This window comes from Gorilla gorilla, chromosome 3, assembly GCF_029281585.2.
Source record: "Gorilla gorilla gorilla isolate KB3781 chromosome 3, NHGRI_mGorGor1-v2.1_pri, whole genome shotgun sequence".
Classification (NCBI taxonomy): domain Eukaryota; kingdom Metazoa; phylum Chordata; class Mammalia; order Primates; family Hominidae; genus Gorilla; species Gorilla gorilla.
This window is the reverse complement of record NC_073227.2, coordinates 139,676,175-139,695,550: the sequence shown is the minus strand read 5'-3', so window position 1 is coordinate 139,695,550 and position 19,376 is coordinate 139,676,175. Positions and strand designations below refer to the sequence as shown.

The 19,376-nt window shown below is 38.6% G+C and overlaps 1 protein-coding gene across 3 annotated transcripts in view; it reads left to right on the top strand.

Moving 5' to 3' along the window:
• Nucleotides 1-19,376, top strand: part of PDE5A (phosphodiesterase 5A) — a 136,273-nt gene that overhangs the window by 41,889 nt on the left and 75,008 nt on the right. The gene's annotated exons all lie outside the window — the stretch shown is intronic.

Here is a 19,376-nt window from a genome sequence, read left to right as displayed (position 1 = left end):
ATTTATTTCAAAGTTAATTCTGGATTTTTCAGACCTGGGCACTTAGACCAGTTTTTATCTTTGTCATTTGTATTAATTATTTCTATAACCAGACAGAATTCTTTTTTTGTTTAGTAAAGAATTACAGAGAAGCTCAGATCTTTCCCCCTAGCTCAGATGACCTGTTTGTGAAATACTGCCCTCCCCTGAAGTATTGCTTGTTATGACATAGTGAAGATGAGTGTTCTTTTTTATTTATAGTGGCTTCACTGATATAACCAACCTTAAATATTAACTCTTACTCAGAGCCCTATTTGTCACTCCGGGCCTACTGATTTTTTTTTTTCTGTAGATTATTTGGGGAGGAGCGGATAAGGGGTAGAAAGCAGGACTTTATGAAATAATGCAAATTTCTTATTTCTCTGAAATTTCTCTGAATTCTCTGAATTCTCTGAAATTTCTCTGAATTCCTCAAGAATTTTCTCTGAAAATTTCTTATTGATATGAACTAGAGATTATATCCAGTAATGTCTTTCAGGCTAGGTTGAACCACCATTGTTGAATGTCAACTCCAGTTATTAAGTAGAAATTCAGTTTGGAATCAGAGCTCTTTCCTCCTTCTCTCTTTTTATCTTATCATCTTGATTTTATTTTATCATACTTAGTGATATACTTGCAATTCTTTGATGCAAATATGGCAGTTAAAATCAAGGATTTAGGATAAATTCATTACAACGTGGTAAAGGATCATTTTAGCTAATATCTTAGCATTTTAGCATATATCTTCCTTTTAAAAACTAAAAAGATTCAAAAAGTATCAGCTAATTTTTATGAGATTTATACTTTGGCGAATCCAAGTGATTAACACCTACCGAAACTCATAAATTGAGGCATTCATGAAATCAGATATGTAATTCCAACTACAAAATACAAAAATAAATGTTTTCTAGAATTTAAGTTTTATGATTGTGTCTGCTCATTTAAAAATATTTTCATTTATTTCTCCTAAATTATCTTGTTTTGACAAGTAACTGTTGAATCACTGCACTTTGTAGATTCTTTGTTTTTTTTTTTTTTTTAATGAAGCAAAGAAGATACTTGCTTTTAAATTTTTTTCAATTTGGAGAGGTAGGCTGGGCACGGTGGCTCACGCCTGTAATCCAAGCACTTTGGGAGGCTAAGGGGGGTGGATCACTCGAGGCCAGGAGTTCAAGATCAGCCTGGCCAACATGGTGAAACCCGTCTCTACGAAAAATACAAAAATTAGCCGGGTGTGTGGCATGCGCCTGCAATCCCAGCTGCTCGGGAGGCTCACACAGGAGAGTCGCTTGAACCTGGCTGGGAGACGGAGGCTTCAGTGAGCTGAGATCGTGCCAGTGCACTCCAGCCTGGGTGACAGAGTGAGTGAGACTCCGTCTCAAAAAAAAAAAAAAAAAAAGAAAAAATTGGAGAGGTAGCTCTTGTACACCAAAAATTAAATATCTATATAAGGTGACAAGATAAATGTTAAATGAGTCCAATATTCAACACACAAGTTCGAAGGAAAGACTGAACTGGGGAAGCTAGAGAAATCCCTGGGGAGAGATGAAAGTGCCCTGCTGTGTTTATCTCACAACCTCAAGAGAGGAACCACATAAATGCTCCTGATGACAAATACTTGATCTCCATGGAGTGTGGAGGCCAAGGAGTCCTTGTCTATGATCTCTCACACTCACAGTACTGACTGCGGCTTTCTTAAATTTGGCAAGTAAACTTGGAGGAAATAAATGTTACAGTTTTATTCATAATCCTTCAATTTTAAGTCAAAATGGATGAAAATATAACTGCAAAAATAAGCAGAGTTTAATAGCAGACTACCAGTTGATCTAGATCTATTTTAAAGAATTGGCTAGTTACATGTTTTTGAAAACTTACAAATTGGCCAGGCATGGTGGCTCACACCTGTAATCCCAGCACTTGGGGAAGTTGAGGCGGGCGGGCTGCCTGAGGTCAGGAGTTTGAGACCAGTCTGGCCGACATGGTGAAACCCCGTCTCTACTAAAAATACAAAAAAATTAGCCGGGTGTGGTGGCACGCACCTGTAATCCCAGCTAATCAGGAGGCTGAGGCAGGGGAATTGCTTGAACCAGGGAGGTGGAGGTTGCAGTGAGCCGAGATCTCGCCACTGCATGCCAGCCTGAAAAAAAAAAAAGGAAAAGTTACAAATTGTTCACTGCATTTATTCCCCACAGTATTCTTGTAGTTTTGTTTTAGAAACAAAAGTGCTGTGCAAAGTTTCTGTTTGTTCTGGACTTGAGGTTGTGGTAGTGACGATCCTTTCCTTTTCCTTCTGCACACTGCCCTTTAAATAACAAAGTATATATTATGAAGATGTTAACTGCTTTCCTAAAAGAAGAATGTTTCTTAAGAGCAGCAGATGAAAAACATAGTGCTAATATGTGAAATCCCCAAGTCTACATTACTGATCAAGAAGAAAAAGAAAGAGTGAATAAAAACTTGAAACTGAAGATTAAATTAATGTGGTAGGCTTTGTGTACCCAAATGGTATCCTATTTTTAATGATCAGAAAATTTGGTTCACACTGAGTGCTATATTTTATTCAATAGGAAGCTTATCTTCATTGATAATTTCAAGATAACCATTCCAGCACTTTTTGGAATGCATTACATTTTTAATTTAATAGATGATTTATAAATTTAATTTTGAGAAGTTTTACATAGTCCCTGAATAATGGGTATTAGGGGTCTGGAACCAGAGAAGTATAAAACATTTCTTTGTATAATATCTAACCCGACATCATATAATTGCACCCTGGGGTGGATTTTGACTATAAAATAATTTTCGTGTTTTCATGCATTCCTGAAGAGTTAAGGTGATTGTTAATGAAATTGCTGCTCTCAATAGATATGTACAAACATCTATACTCATCCATTAATGTCTAAGATTCCATAGGTAAAGTGCTTTATCAACTGTTAAATACCCTGTATTCCTTGTTGTTAAATGCTTATCTAAAAATCTCCATTTGCTTCTCTTCTACCATAGAATGGAAATTAATAGTCTATGCTAAATCTCCACTTGCTTTTGATCATAGAATGGAAGTTAATAGTCCAGGCTGAATGTAAATCAAAAGTCCAGGCTGAATGTAAATCAAAGAGCAAGAGATGAGGATCTTACAAAAATTTTTAAATTTTTTTGCATCAGTTTATAGTAATGAAATGGAGTGAAAATGACCTGGATTTAGAATTCTAGATCTATTTGATTATTACAAATTATTTGATAATCATGAGTACTATGCCGTATTGGTTATCTCTTGCAGCATAACAAATTACACTAAGTGATTCTGAACAAACATTTATTATCTCATAGTTTTTGTGGTTCAGGAATTCTGGAGTGGCTTAGCAAGCTTGGTTCCTTCTGGCTCAGGTATCTCACGTGGTCAGGATGTGGGCAGGGGCTGCATGACTTATGCTTGATCATCCATTTTCAAGAGGTTCTTGGGAGAAATGCTTCATTCCTCACCATGTGGGCTCTTCATAAGTTGCTCAGTGTCCTTACATCATGGCAGCTGACTTCTCCAGAGTGAGCAATTTGAGAAAAAATGAGCAAGGAGGAAGCAGTAGTGCTCTATATGACCTCGTCTCCAAAGTTGTCCATCACTACGACTTTCCCGGCGTTCTGTTCTTTAGCAGTGAGGCTTTAAGTTCTACACCCGACTCAAGAGGAAGGGAATTAGGCTCCAGCTCTTGAAAAGAGTAGTATCAGAGAATTTGTGGAGACACTTTAACCTACCAGACATAGTACTAATGTACTTTCATTATTTATTATATAGAACATATATATCCATATTTATTTTTCTCTTTCCTTAAAACTAGCCAGAGGATAAAAGAGGAACTCTGCTCATTAATTAAAATGATCTCTTAAAATCATTTTGAGTTCTCACCTTTCATGTACTAAAAAATGTTATGAACTACCAGAGGAGAGGCGATATAGACTGGGTTTACACAAAGGTTTATACAAAAATTGGTGTTCAAGGTTGTCTTAAATCAGAGGGAAAAGAGGAAGTAGAGCATGAAAAAGGAAACACTAAGGAAAAGAGAGGAAGATGTTTGCCTCTTTGTATGGTGGCAAATTATTGAGGTATTAAAAGACTTTTTTTTTTTTTTTTTGAGACAGAGTTTCACTCTTGTCACCCAGGCTGGAGTGCAGTGGCATGATCTCAGCTCACTGCAACCCCCACCTCCTGGGTTCAAGCGATTCTCCTGCCTCAGCCTCCCAAGTAGCTGGAATTACAGGTGCCCGCCACCACACCTGGCTAATTTTTTGTATTTTTAGTAGAGATGGGGTTTCACTATGTTGGCCAGGCAGGTCTCAAACTCCTGACCTTGTGATCCGCCCACCTTGGCCTCCCAAATTGCTGGGACTACAGGCGTGAGCCACCGCACCCGGCCAAGACTTTTAAAATGTTATGCCACAAATACTAACAGTTCTACATAAGATCTCTGTTTGCATGTAATATAAGTACTCACTACTTAATATTCACAGGGAGTGCTCATTGGTCTGTCTCTATTATATCTTTCTGCACCATCATTTTCTGCCTCTGTTGACAGACTGAGAGCAGAGGGAATATGTCTATTACTTTGCTACACTGTTTGAGCATCCACTAGAAGGAGGGAAGTGCCTGGAAATGAGGTCAGACAGGTAGACAGAGGCAAGATCAAGCAGAGCCTTCTAATGTCATGCAAAGGAGGTACTGAATTTTTTTTAATACCAGGAAATATTTGCTATTGTTTAAAAATCTGGGTGGCTACAGCAGTAAGTTTGAACCATTTTCTTCACTTCTAACCCAGAGCCACATAATTTGACACTTGATATATTTTGATAATTAACTTCCATATTTGTTCATAAGCAGAGAGAGTACTTTGTTTAGAGGCAGGAAAGCTGCTAAAGAGGTTTTTGTGGATTTGTTACACTTCTGTTTAGTAGGTTTAGTGATTGATTTGATGGAGGAATGAGGGAGAGGGAAGAATCTGAAATACTTTCTAGCTTTGTAGGTAGGTTATAAAGGGGGAGAGTTGTCATATTTCCTAAAATAAGTCATTGGTTTGTGGGGAACAAAACAGTTAGCTCTTTTCTTTTGCATATATTGTTTTACAGTCTAATCCTTTCTCTTCTCCCCTGAAATCTCTACATTGCCTCCCCATCCCCGCTTTCAGATGATGGCCTTGCTTACTGTTTCAGTGAAAGCCAACACAATCAGAAGAATATTTCCACAAGAGAACTTCCCCTACTTCTTTCTCCTGCTCCAGCATCTGAGACCATATACTCTGGTTACCCTTTTACTTCTTGGGATGAACTGTCTGAACCAGCAAGGGCCAGCCTCCCATTTGTGCACCAGATCTCATCTCAGTTTGCCTAGTCAAAGAAATTAGCTCAGCAGTTCTCTCCTCTATGTCCAGAATCATTAAAGTTTTCCCTGCTATCAAATCTGCTCATCAGCATACAAACATGCTGCTATTTCTCCCATCTGCTTTTGAAAACAAAAGCAGAACACTCATTGGACCACACATCTGCTTTACCACCTCATTTCTCTGATCATCACCAGAACAAAACTCTTTGAAAGAGTTATACAGGCCATGTTTGCCATTTCCATTTCCTTCCATTCTCTCTTGAACATACTTCACCAAAGCTTTCACCTTCTTCATGTTCCCCTGTCTCTCTTCTTCTCCTTTAGCCTCCCTATTCCCTGAGACACAACAGTATTATAATTAAGCCAGTTGATAACCCTATAGTGTTCTCTAAGTGTTCAAGTGTTCACTTTAAATCAAAAGCTAGAAATGAATAAGCTTAGTGAGGAAGGCATGTTGAAAGCCGAGATAGGCCAAAAACTAGGATTCTTGGGCCAGTTAGCCAAGTTGTGGACACAAAGGAAAAGTTATTGAAGGAGACTGTAAGTGCCACTCCAATGAATACATGAGTGCTAAGAAAGTCAAATAGCCTTATTGCTGATACAAAGTTTGAATGGTCTGGATAGATCAAACCAGTCACAACATTCTCTTAAGCCAAAGCCCAATCCAGAGTGAGACCCTAACTTCTTTAATACTGTGAAGGCTGAGAGAGGTAAGGAAGCTTCAGAAGAAAAGTTAGAAGCTAGCAGAGGTTGTCTCGTGAGGTTTACGGAAAGAAGCCATCTGCTTAACACAAAAGTGCAAGGTGAAGAGGCAAGTACTGATGGAGAAGCTTTAGCAAGTTATCGAGATCTAGTGAAGATCATTGATGAAGGTGGCTATGCTAAACAACAGATTGTCAATGTAGACTAAACAGACTTCTATTAGAAGAAGATGCCATTTCAGACTTTCATAGCCAGAGAGGAGAAGTCAATGTCTGGCTTCAAAGCATCAAAGGATAGGCCAACTCTGTTGTTATGGGCTAATGCAGTTGGTGAATTTAAGCAGAAGCCAGTGCTCACTTACCATTCTAAAAATCCTAGGGCCCTTAAGAATTATGCTAATTCAACTCAGCCTGTCCTCTGCAAATGGAACAACAAAGCCTAGATGACAGCACCTTTGTTTACAGCATGATTTACTGAATATTTTAAGCCTACTATTGAGACCTAGTGCTCAGGGAAAATGATTTCTTTCAAAATATTACTGCTCTGTGACAGTACACCTAGTCACCCAGGAGCTCAGATGGAGATGCACAAGGAAATCAATGTCGTTTTCCTGCCTGCTGATACAACATCCATTCTGCAGCCCATTGGATCAAGGACTGATTTCTGCTTTCAAGTCTTATTATTTAAGAAATTCATTTCGTAAGGCCATAGCTGACATAAATAGGGATTCCTCTGGTGGCTCTGGGAAGAGTAAATTGAAAACCCTCTGGAAAGGACTCAACATTCTACATCCCATTAGGAACATTTGTGATTTATGGGAGGAGGTCAAATTATCAACATGAACAGGAATTTGGAAGAAGTTGATTCCAGCCTTCATGGATGACTTTGAAGGGTTTGAGACATCACTGTTGGAAGTAACTGCAGATCTTGTGGAAATACCAAGGGAATTAGAATTAGAAATACAGCCAGAAGATGTAACTGAATTGCCGCAATCTCATGATAAAACTTGGACAGGTGAACTGTTGCTTCTTATAGATGAGCAAAGAAAGTGGTTTCTTGAGATGGACTCTACCCCTGCTGTAAATGCTGTGAATATTGTTGAAAGACAGCAAAGGATTTAGAATATTACATAAACTTAGTTGATAAAGCAGTGGCACGCCTTGAAAAGATTGACTCCAATTTTGAAAGAAGTTCTACTGTGGGTAAAATGCTATCAGACAGCATCACATGCTACAGAGGAATCTATCATGAAAGGAAGAGTCAATCCGTGGTGGCAACTTCATTGTTGTCTTATGCTAAGAAATTTCCACAACAGCCCCGTCCTTCAGCAGCCACCACCCTGATCATTCGGCAGCCATCAACATCAAAGTTAAGACCCTTCACCAGCAAAAAGTTTATAGCTAGCTAAAGACTAAGGTGATTGTTACCATTTTTCAGCAATAAAGTATTTTTTAATTATGGTATGTACATTGTTTTTTAGACATAGTGCTATTGCACACTTAAGAAATTACAGTATAGTCTAAAAATAACTTTTATATCCTCTGGGAAACCAAAATATCTGTGTAACTCGCTTTTTTGCCATTGTCTGAAACCAAACCCACAATATCTCTGAGGCATGCCTACAAATACTTCATTGTATATTAACTGGCACAGCTATGGAGAAGAGGTCATGTCTTTTTTTGCTGGTGACACCTACAACTAGGAGTTTCGCTAGTGAGACAGATGTCTGCATCTGTGCTTTCATACATGATTAGCTTCTCAGGCACATCTTCCATTTGGAGGGAAAATATTTCGGGATGAAATTATGTTTTGGCTATGAGAACATAATAAACTATGTTCTCCATATGAAGGACTTAGAATGTAAAGAAATTATGTATGTACATATATATACATGCACACACACATATGTTTTTCTTGAATATCTTATGTTAAATTATATGGATATCTAGCTTTCAGTGGCTACATATGTGGTTAGCTAGACCAGTAGAGGCAACAGCAGTGATCCAAACACTTAGTCCAGCTCTAGTAAAGAAGGCATTCTCTCAACCCCTTTGATACCAACTTTAATTTTTAAATTCTATTCAGCCTATTTAGTGTTTTGATGCACAAAACTTGCTTTTTACCATTTTTGCTGTGTTACTTCTTTTCTGTTTGTAGTAGGTGCCCATTATGGGCACACCAGTCTATACTGTAATTATCAGGAAGCTTCATTGGCAGGACATTTTACAAGGCTATAGAGACATGGACTCATAATAAGTACAGGCAATGATGGAACAAGCTTGATCCTGATTTAACAGACTCCAAATCCAACGACACCGTCCGGGGTAAGCCTATGCTTTGCAGGCCAACACCTGGCGTCAGGCAGGATACCACCCTTAAAATAAATCTTCATTATTAAATAGATCCAGGGCTCTGAAGTCGTTTTTGGCAATGTATTGTATAAAGGTGAACATAAACAGTGGTGGAATTATTCTGATATGAAATACAACTTGTATAACCTATGTTGATATACAAAATTTTTTATTGACATTTTGGGCTTACTCTCACTTAAGCAGAGAGGCAGAGTGGGAAAGAAAGAGGTCTGACTTTGTAGCAAAAGTGACTTGGTCTTGTGCTGGCTTAGGAGCAGTGATTCCTTGAGCAAGTTTCTTCTCTCCATGCTTTAGGCGACTGGTTTGTAAAGTTTCAGCATAAAGTGCAAACACACAGGGTGGTTTTGAATTCCTAGTGAGATGAGGAATGTGACAGTGCCTACTGCAGAGCTCTCACCTCGTGGGGGTCAGAAAATGTCCATTTCCTCCTTATGAGAATGTTGCAAAGCCAGACAAATGGAGGAATGGAAAGTTAAACAACAACAGTAAATACTGAATGTACCCTGCCATGGGAAAGACAGCAGGCTGTTTTCTGCTATGTAACCTTTGTGTCTCTGGCAGTTTTTAAAGGGCTTATATGGAGACTTTGCTCGCAATGGCTATGCGCTGTTCTGTCTCTGGACAGAATCTCTGTATCTCAAGGGACAGGAAGATCTAATAAGCAGGCAAAAAGTCCCTTTAGTTCTAGGTTTAAGAGCTTTACCTCATTACTTAAAAGCTAGTGTGGCAGAGAGTTTAGTATTTGGCAGGAGGAGGATTTTTTTTTTTAATTGTTCAAAAGGATGAGGATAAACACTAGGATCAATAATTATGCCAAGCATTCCCTCGTGGGGAAGAACCCCAGTCTCAGGTTGACTCTAGTCCCACAGGATGTTCCTGGGGCAGGACAGCTACTGACCCCCAGAGGCTGGATTTGCCCTGGCCCCGTCTGGGGAGCGACGTCCTCCCTAATAGCACAGAACAAATGATCAGGACTTCAGCCTGCTTCAACATTACCCAGACAGCTGGGAACTTGGCACATGGGCCTCCACTTTCACATACCTTCAGCAATTACATATTCATTTGCTTTTAAAATGTTTTAAAATTCACGTACAGTGAAACTCACAGATCTTTTTTTTTTATTATACTTTAAGTTTTAGGGTACATGTGCACAACATGCAGGTTAGTTACATATGTATACATGTGCCATGTTGGTGTGCTGCACCCAGTAACTCGTCATTTAACATTAGGTATATCTCCAAATGCTATCGCTCCCCCCTCCCCCCACCCCACAACAGGCCCCAGAGTGTGATGTTCCCCTTCCTGTGTCCATGTGTTCTCATTGTTCAATTCCCACCTATGAGTGAGAACATGCAGTGTTTGGTTTTTTTGTCCTCGTGATAGTTTGCTGAGAATGATGGTTTCCAGCTTTATCCATGTCCCTACAAAGAACATGAACTCATCATTTTGTATGGCTGCATAGTATTCCATGGTGTATATGTGCCACATTTTCTTAATCCAGTCTATCATTGTTGGACATTTGGGTTGGTTCCAAGTCTTTGCTTTTGTGAATAGTGCCGCAATAAACATATCTGTGCATGTGTCTTTACAGCAGCATGATTTATAATCCTTTGGGTATATACCCAGTAATGGGATTGCTGGGTCAAACGGTATTTCTAGTTCTAGATTCCTGAGGAATCGCCACACCAACTTCCACAATGATTGAACTAGTTTACAGTCCCACTAACCGTGTAAAAGTGTTCCTATTTCTCCACATCCTCTCCAGCACCTGTTGTTTCCTGACTTTTTAATGATTGCCATTCTAACTGGTGTGAGATGGTATCTCATTGTGTTTTTGATTTGCATTTCTCTGATGGCCAGTGATGATGAGCATTTTTTCATGTGTCTTTTGGCTGCATAAATGTCTTCTTTTGAGAAGTGTCTGTTCATATCCTTCACCCACTTTTTGATGGGGTTGTTTGTTTTTTTCTTGTAAATTTGTTTGAGTTCTTTGTAGATTCTGGATATTAGCCCTTTGTCAGATGAGTAGATTGCAAAAATTGTCTCCCATTTTGTAGGTTGCCTGTTCACTCTGATGGTAGTTTCTTTTGCTGTGCAGAAGCTCTTTAGTTTAATTAGATCCCATTTGTCAATTTTGGCTTTTGTTGTCATTGCTTTTGGTGTTTTAGACATGAAGTCCTTGCCCATGCCTATGTCCTGAATGGTAATGCCTAGGTTTTCTTCTAGGGTTTTTATGGTTTTAGGTCTAACATGTAAGTCTTTAATCTATCTTGAATTAATTTTTGTATAAGGTGTAAGGAAGGGATCCAGTTTCAGCTTTCTACATATGGCTAGCCAGTTTTCCCAGCACCATTTATTAAATAGGGGATCATTTCCCCATTGCTTGTTTTTGTCAGGTTTGTCAAAGATCAGATGGTTGTAGATATGCAGCATTATTTCTGAGGGCTCTGTTCTGTTCCATTGATCTATATCTCTATTTTGGTACCAGTACCATGCTGTTTTGGTTACTGTAGCCTTGTAGTATAGTTTGAAGTCAGGTAGTGTGATGCCTCCAGCTTTGTTCTTTTGGCTTAGGATTGACTTCGCAATGCAGGCTCTTTTTTGGTTCCATATGAACTCTAAAGTAGTTTTTTCCAATTCTGTGAAGAAAGTCATTGGTAGCTTGATGGGGATGGCATTGAATCTATAAATTACCTTGGGCAGTATGGCCATTTTCATGATACTGATTCTTCCTAGCCATGAGCATGGAATGTTCTTCCATTTGTTTGTGTCCTCTTTTATTTCATTGAGCAGTGGTTTGTAGTTCTCCTTGATGAGGTCCTTCACATCCCTTGTAAATTGGATTCCTAGGTATTTTATTCTCTTTGAAGCAATTGTGAATGGGAGTTCACTCATGATTTGGCTCTCTGTTTGTCTGTTGTTGGTGTATGAGAATGCTTGTGATTTTTGCCCATCGATTTTGTGTCCTGAGACTCTGCTGAAGTTGCCTATCAGCTTAAGGAGATTTTTGGCTGAGACGATGGGGTTTTCTAGATATATAATCATGCCATCTGCAAACAGGGACAATTTGACTTCCTCTTTTCCTAACTGAATACCCTTTATTTCCTTCTCCTGCCTGATTGCCCTGGCCAGAACTTCCAACACTGTGTTGAATAGGAGTGGTGAGAGAGGGCATCCCTGTCTTGTGCCAGTTTTCAAAGGGAATGCTTTCAGTTTTTGCCCATTCAGTAGGATATTGGCTGTGGGTTTGTCATAGATAGCTCTTATTATTTTGAGATACGTCCCATCAATACCTAATTTATTGAGAGTTTTTAGCATGAAGGGTTGTTGAATTTTGTCAAAGGCGTTTTCTGCATCTATTGAGATAATCATATGGTTTTTGTCATTGGTTCTGTTTATATGCTGGATTATGTTTATTGATTTGCATATGTTGAACCAGCCTTGCATCCCAGGGATGAAGCCCACTTGATCATGGTGGATAAGCTTTTTGATGTGCTGCTGGATTTGGTTTGCCAATATTTTATTGAGGATTTTTGCATCAATGTTCATCAAGGATATTGGTGTAAAATTCTCTTTTTTTGTGGTGTCTCTGCCAGGCTTTGGTATCAGGATGATGCTGGCCTCATAAAATGAGTTAGGGAGGATTCCCTCTTTTTCTGTTGTTTGGAATGGTTTCAGAAGGAATGGTACCAGCTCCTCCTTGTACCTCTGGTAGAATTTGGCTGTGAATCCATCTGGTCCTGGACTTTTTTTGGTTGGTAAGCTATTAATTATTGCTCAATTTCAGAGCCTATTATTGGTCTATTCAGAGATTCAACTTCTTCCTGGTTTAGTCTTGGGAGGGGGTATGTTTCGAGGAATTTATCCATTTCTTCTAGATTTTCTAGTTTATTTGCGTAGAGGTGTTTATAGTATTCTGTGATGGTAGTTTGTATTTCTCTGGGATCAGTGGTGATTTCCCCTTTATCATTTTTTATTGCATCTATTTGATTCTTCTCTCTTTTCTTCTTTATTAGTCTTGCTAGCAGTCTATCAATTTTGTTGATCTTTTCAAAAAACCAGCTCCTGGATTCATTGATTTTTTGACGGGTTTTTTGTGTCTCTGTTTCCTTCAGTTCTGCTCTGATTTTAGTTATTTCTTGCCTTCTGCTAGCTTTTGAATGTGTTTGCTCTTGCTTCTCTTGTTCTTTTAACTGTGGTGTTAGGGTGTCAATTTGAGATCTTTCCTGCTTCCTCTTGTGGGCATTTAGTGCTATAAATTTCCCTCTACACACTGCTTTGAATGTGTCCCAGAGATTCTGGTATGTTGTGTCTTTGTTCTCATTGGTTTCAAAGAACATCTTTATTTCTGCCTTCATTTCGTTATGTACTCAGTAGTCATTCAGGAGCCGATTGTTCAGTTTCCATGTAGTTGAGCGGTTTTGAGTGAGTTTCTTAATCCTGAGTTCTAGTTTGATTGCACTGTGTTCTGAGAGACAGTTTGTTATAATTTCTGTTCTTTTACATTTGCTGAGGAGCACTTTACTTCCAACTATGTGGTCAATTTTGGAATAAGTGTGCTGTGGTGCTCAGAAGAGTGTATATTCTGTTGATTTGGGGTGGAGAGTTCTGTAGATGTCTATTAGGTCCACCTGGTACAGAGCTGAGTTCAAGTCCTGGATATCCTTGTTAACTTTCTGTCTTGTTCATCTGTCTAATGTTGACAGTAGGGTGTTAAAGTCTCCCATTATTAATGTGTGGGAGTCTAAGTCTCTTTGTAGGTCTCTAAGGACTTGCTTTATGAATCTGGGTGCTCCTGTATTGGGTACATATATTTAGGATAGTTAGCTCTTCTTGTTGAATTGATCCCTTTACCATTATGTAATGGCCTTCTTTGTCTCTTTTGATCTTTGTTGGTTTAAAATCTGTTTTATCAGAGACTACGATTGCAACCCCTGCCTTTTTTTGTTTTCCATTTGCTTGGTAGATTTTCCTGCATCCCTTTATTTTGAGCCTATGTATGTCTCTGCACTTGAGATGGGTTTCCTGAATACAGCACACTGATGGGTCTTGACTCTTTATCCAATTTGCCAGTCTGTGTCTTTTAATTGGAGCATTTAGCCCATTTATATTTAAGGCTAATATTGTTATGTGTGAATTTGATACTGTCATTATAATGTTAGCTGGTTATTTTACTCTTTAGTTGATGCAGTTTCTTCCTAGCCTCGACGGTCTTTACAGTTTGGCATGTTTTTGCAGTGGCTGATACCAGTTGTTCCTTTCCATGTTTAGTGCTTTCTTCAGGAGGTCTTGTAGGGCAGGCCTGGTGGTGACAAAATCTCTCAGCATTTGCTTGTCTGTAAAGGATTTTATTTCTCCTTCACTTATGAAGCTTAGTTTGGCTGGATATGAAATTCTGGGTTGAAAATTCTTTTCTTTAAGAATGTTGAATATTGGCCCCCACTCTCTTCTGGCTTGTAGAGTTTCTGCTGAGAGATCAGCTGTTAGTCTGATGGGCTTCCCTTTGTGGGTAACCCAACCTTTCTCTCTGTCTGTCCTTAACATTTTTTCCTTCATTTTAACTTTGGTGAATCTGACAATTATGTGTCTTGGAGTTGCTCTTCTCGAGGAGTATCTTTGTGGCGTTCTCTGTATTTCGTGAATCTGAACATCGGCCTGCCTTGCTAGATTGGGGAAGTTCTCCTGGATAATATCCTGCAGAGTGTTTTCCAACTTGGTTCTATTCTCCCTGTCACTTTCAGGTACACCAGTCAGACATAGATTTGGTCTTTTCACACAGTCCCATATTTCTTGGAGGCTTTGTTCGTTTCTTTTTATTCTTTTTTCTCTAAACGTCTCTTCTCACTTCATTTCATTCATTTGATCTTCCATCACTGATACCCTTTCTTCCAGTGGATTGAATCGGCTACTGAGGCTTGTGCATTCATCACATAGTTCTCGTGCCTTGGTTTTCAGCTCCATCGGGTCCTTTAAGGACTTCTCTGCATTGGTTATTCTAGTTAGCCATTCGTCAGATCTTAATGAACAATTTGATGAGTTTTGAAAAATGTACATATATCTGTATAACTAATTCCCTAATCAGTCCTCACCACCCATGGGCAACACTGTTCTGATATCTATAACCACAAATTAGTTTTGCTTTTTCTTAAAGAATCTACTTATTTTTGATACTGCATTATTATTCACTTTTCCTTGATACATAGGATTTTTTTTTAATGTTGCATAAGTGGTTCTTGGCTGTGAAAACTTGTTACGAGACTTATAATCTAAGTCCAAGAAACCAGCTTTTAGCAGCCGCTTTGGATTGTCTTTGTTTCTTAGAGTTATAATTTTGAAATTGTTCCATTCCCTTTGATGAAAATGTGCATTAAGAAGATAAGCATCCTTATGAGATCTAAAGACTAAGCGTTAGTATGTACTGGATCTTGGTCTCCATGATTCCTTGAGTATAAAAGAGGAGCCCATAAGAGCCTATATTTTGGCCACGCGTGGTGGCCCACACCTGTAATCCCAGCACTTTGGGAGGCCGAGGCGGGCAGATCGCAAGGTCAGGAGTTTGAGACTAGCCTAACCAACATGGTGAAACCCCGTCTCTACTAAAAATACAAAAATTAGCCGGGGCGTGGTGGCGGGCACATGTAATCCCAGCTACTCAGGAGGCTGAGGCAGGAGAATTGCTTGAACCCAGGAGCCAGAGGTTGCAGTGAGCCGAGAGTGCATCATTACACTCCAGCCTGGGCGACAGAGTGAGACTCTGTCTCAAAAAAAAAAAAAAAAAAAAAGCCTATATTTTATACTAGGGCTGATTTCACTTTTTCCTGTGGGGAGTAGTAGAAAGAATTGTAGCTCTTGGGATCAAGTCTGGAGAGTGTCTGGGTCTGCATATTCTTGAACTAGTTATGTAAGTTTTCTGAACATCAGATTGCTCTGTGATAAAATGGGAATGAAAATTAAAGAATTATGTCAAGGATTAAATGAATGAACAGTTACAAAGTGCCTGTTACATGGCAAGCCCTCCCTTCTCCTTTTTTTAATGGCAAGCTTTTTAACATTTGAATTTTTCTGGTTTTAGCGAGGAGGAGATTTCTTAACTGTATTAGAAACAATGGCATTGATCATGTTATTTCTGATGCCAGTTATCTTCAGGGCACTGCTTTCTTGTATCTTGCAATTCCTTAGAAGCTTCTCTCCAACCTACTTGGCTGCCCATTCGTAGCCACGAAGGCTGTGAGAGTAAACTAAAAGCATCATTCTCCTCTGTTTATCCTTGTCCCATCCCCCAACCATGGAATATCTGTAAACATTCTCTTGAGATAAATCATAGGTATAAAGGTGCCTGTATATACAGAAGGATAAAATCAATTTTACCAGTCACTTAAAGAAATATCTAACTTTGATTCTAAAATTCATTAAGAAGAGCCCACCCCAAAACCATAACTAAAATGGTCAAAATTGGCTAATGTACACATAGGCAATACAGAAGAGGATACCAGCTTAGCCAATAACAATAAAAAAGATGTTCATTCTCTCCAGTAATCAGGAAAATACAAATTAAAGCAACAATGATATGCAATTTTATGCCCATCAGATTGACAAACATTGAAAAAGTCTGATAACACCAGATGCTGATAAGGATGTGAGGTTAATGGAGACTCTTAGGCCTTGCTAGTAAAGGTATAAATTTCTGTAATCTTTTTGAAGATTTAGCCAGAGAAGTTGCTGCACATGTGCACAAGAAGAAAATCAAAGATGTTTCTTAAAGATTGTAGTAGCAAAAAGTTGCAAACAACCCAAACATCCATTCTTTGGAGATCAAATGAATACAGTTTGATATGGAATACAATAGTGTATATAAAATGAATGAACCAGATTTATATGAATTGATCTTAAAAAACAACATTGAATAATTGCAAGTTGCAAAATGATTCCTATATATTATTTCATTTAAGAAACCTTTTTGAAAGATAAAAGTACTATGTTTTGTGTATAGATTTATGTATTTTTAACAGTATAATGAAGAAGGTTGACTATGGTAGGAGGAACAGGGGGGAGAAGAATGAGACTGGAAAGAGGAAGTCCAATTTAATTTTATCTTAATTTAATAGTATTAATAAAGGAAACATCACCAAATATTAACATTTAGTAATTCTGTATCAGTAGTTGTCAATGCATCTTTTGTCCCTGGACCAGCAGCATTTGTAGTCATCTGAGAACTTTTAGAAATACAGGCCCCAGTCTAGATCTACAAAATCTGAAATTTGGGGGGTAGACCCACGAAACTGTGTTTTAACAAGTCTCACACTAACACTGCTTTAGATGGCAAAGGCATGGATGTTTACTATCTCATTCTTTGTGATTTTCTATACTTTTTAAATTAAAAATTAAATAATCTCAAGCTTTTCTTTCTTCTCTCTTCCAGTGTCACCTTAGGCTATAAGTTTCAACTCCATAATTAATGGCTTATTAAGAAAATAAAGTTTTTACTGCCACACAAAGTTCTCAGATATGGATGGGTTTCTTAATATTAAGCAAAGGCTAGAGCCAAAAATGGGAAGACATAATTAATTATTATTTGAATATGCATTGTTCAGTTAGTACATTACCCTAAAAAATTTTATTCTTTCTGGCATTTTTCCCATTATCATCAACAACACATACTATTCAACTTTTGAGTACATGTAAAACAATGCAAAGTGTTGATAATAGCATAAAATATAAATCAAGTCCTTAGAAAGCAATCTAATTGCAGGGCTAGGATGTGAGTAAAGAAAATTAGGTTAAAAAGGAATACCCTGCCTCGTATAGGGCGTATACAACTGCCACATGGAGTTTCAGAGGGGTAGGTCTGAAGGGAAGATTTTTTGGAGATTTGGCCTCAGTAGAGAGGTGATATTTCAAGGAATTATGTGAACACAGGACATTGCAGTATTCTAACCCAAAGACCCATGTAAGTGATATAGTTAAGTTGAGAGTGTGGAATGTTAGGTAGAGTCTTTAATTTTTATTCTGTAGATGGGTGAAACCATTAAAATTCTTGAGAAATGAGATGATCTGTGTATGCACAACAGTGCCCCAAGAATATAAATTTGGCTAAATTGTCAAAGATGGACTGAAGGCAGGAAGATGATTAGGAATGAGATGTCAAGTTCTTCAAAGACAGTGAGGATTTACATAGTGAAACAGAAGAGATAAAATGAGGTGAGGAGAAGAAGAAAAAGAATGCAAGAATATAAGAATCATAATTGAATGGAATGTATTGGTTTCTTAATGCTGCTGTAAAAAAACTACCAGAAATTTAGTGACTTAAAATAGCACACATGTATTATTTGAAGCTTTGGACTTCAGAGTCTAAAATAATTCCCAGTGGGCTAAAATCAGGGCATCTACAGGGCTGTGTTTCTGTGTGGAGTCTCTAGAAACAGACCTGTTCTCTTGGCCCTTCTAGCCTCCATAGGCTGCCTGTACCCCTTTGCTCATGGCCCCTTCCTCTGTCTTCAAAATCTGCAGAATAGCATCATCAAATGTTTCCTTGACTCCGCCTCTCCTGCATTCCACTTTTCCTTACAAGGACCTTGTGATTACATTGGGCCCACCTAGATAATTCAGGATAATCTCCCCATCTCCAGATCTTTAACTTTATCACATGTCAAAAACCCCGTTTGTCATTTAAGGGTCACATATTCGTAGGTTCCAGAGATTAGGACAAGGACATCTTTGGGGGCCATTATTTGCCTACCACATGGAATATTACCATAACTTGATGATTCCTTAGGATTCAGAAGAGAAGTCAGAAAGCCTGGATCGGTTATGTCAACTCTTTCACTCTCAGTTTTCTCATCTGTAAAGCAGGTGGGGAGAGGGTGTGGGGGTGGGATTCCCAAGCCTAACACTGATTAGAATGTCAGCTCCATGAGGACAGGGATTTTCATCTGTTTTGTTCACTACTGGTACATAAAGGCACTTAGTAGTTAGCTGTTGAATAAAGTATTTATGGCAGAATGAATAAATGAGTCAAAGAAAAGTTTGAAAAGAGCACTAGGGAAAATTCTCCCCTAACTCCTCTATATATTGTTAAGTTCTAGTTTTCTTAGTAAAGTTTGTATTTGGCTCAGATTAGACTGTCTAGAGTCCTGTCATTGCAGTGGAGATCTTCTGAGGCTGAGAGAGACGGATAGCTATGATTTGTAGTCTGTCCTTTCCTCCTTTGCTTTTAGTTTCCATGCTGAGCATCCCCTGAACTGGGGATGGGGAAATGTATTGGGATTGATGTATGACCTCAGTAAATGTCTGGGGCAGCTGCTTATTGAAGAAGAAATTGCTCACTGTGGCAATGATCAGTTGCCCTGAAACAACCAGCTGTCACATTCCATACTGCTCGCCCAGTGAGAGTCAAGTCTTGGCCTTTGCATTCCTAAAAGAACACTCGACCCTGTGAGGACATAACATCCATTTGTGCTGTGCATAGTGCCAGTAAAATAGAAAACAGAAAGGCTTTTTTGCGCTTTTACAGAAATAGCATGGAGTGCCCGTATCTGAGAGTACAGTTAGCCAGCAGGTAGGCAAAAGTGAATGGACATTCTGATATGGAAGCTAATGCTTTTAGGGGTGCTGCCTCTCACATGGAGTCTGAGATATACTTAGAGTAAAAGCTGTCATTAAAAATGGACATTTCAAAGCCTATAGTTAACAGTTACTTGATTTAAAGACAATGATCTAATTTGTTTAAAGAAGCAATGGATGACAGCAGAAAGAAGGACTGAATTTATTTGAACATGAGGGCAGAGGGTGCCAGTTTTGCTCAGGATCCTTAATGTCAGAATTAAACTGTTAATTTGTCTTTTATTGTGTATGCAACCCTGGATGAACACTATGCCTTTTCTTCTATTTTTTGTCTGTTTTTATCAGTGTCATTTTTC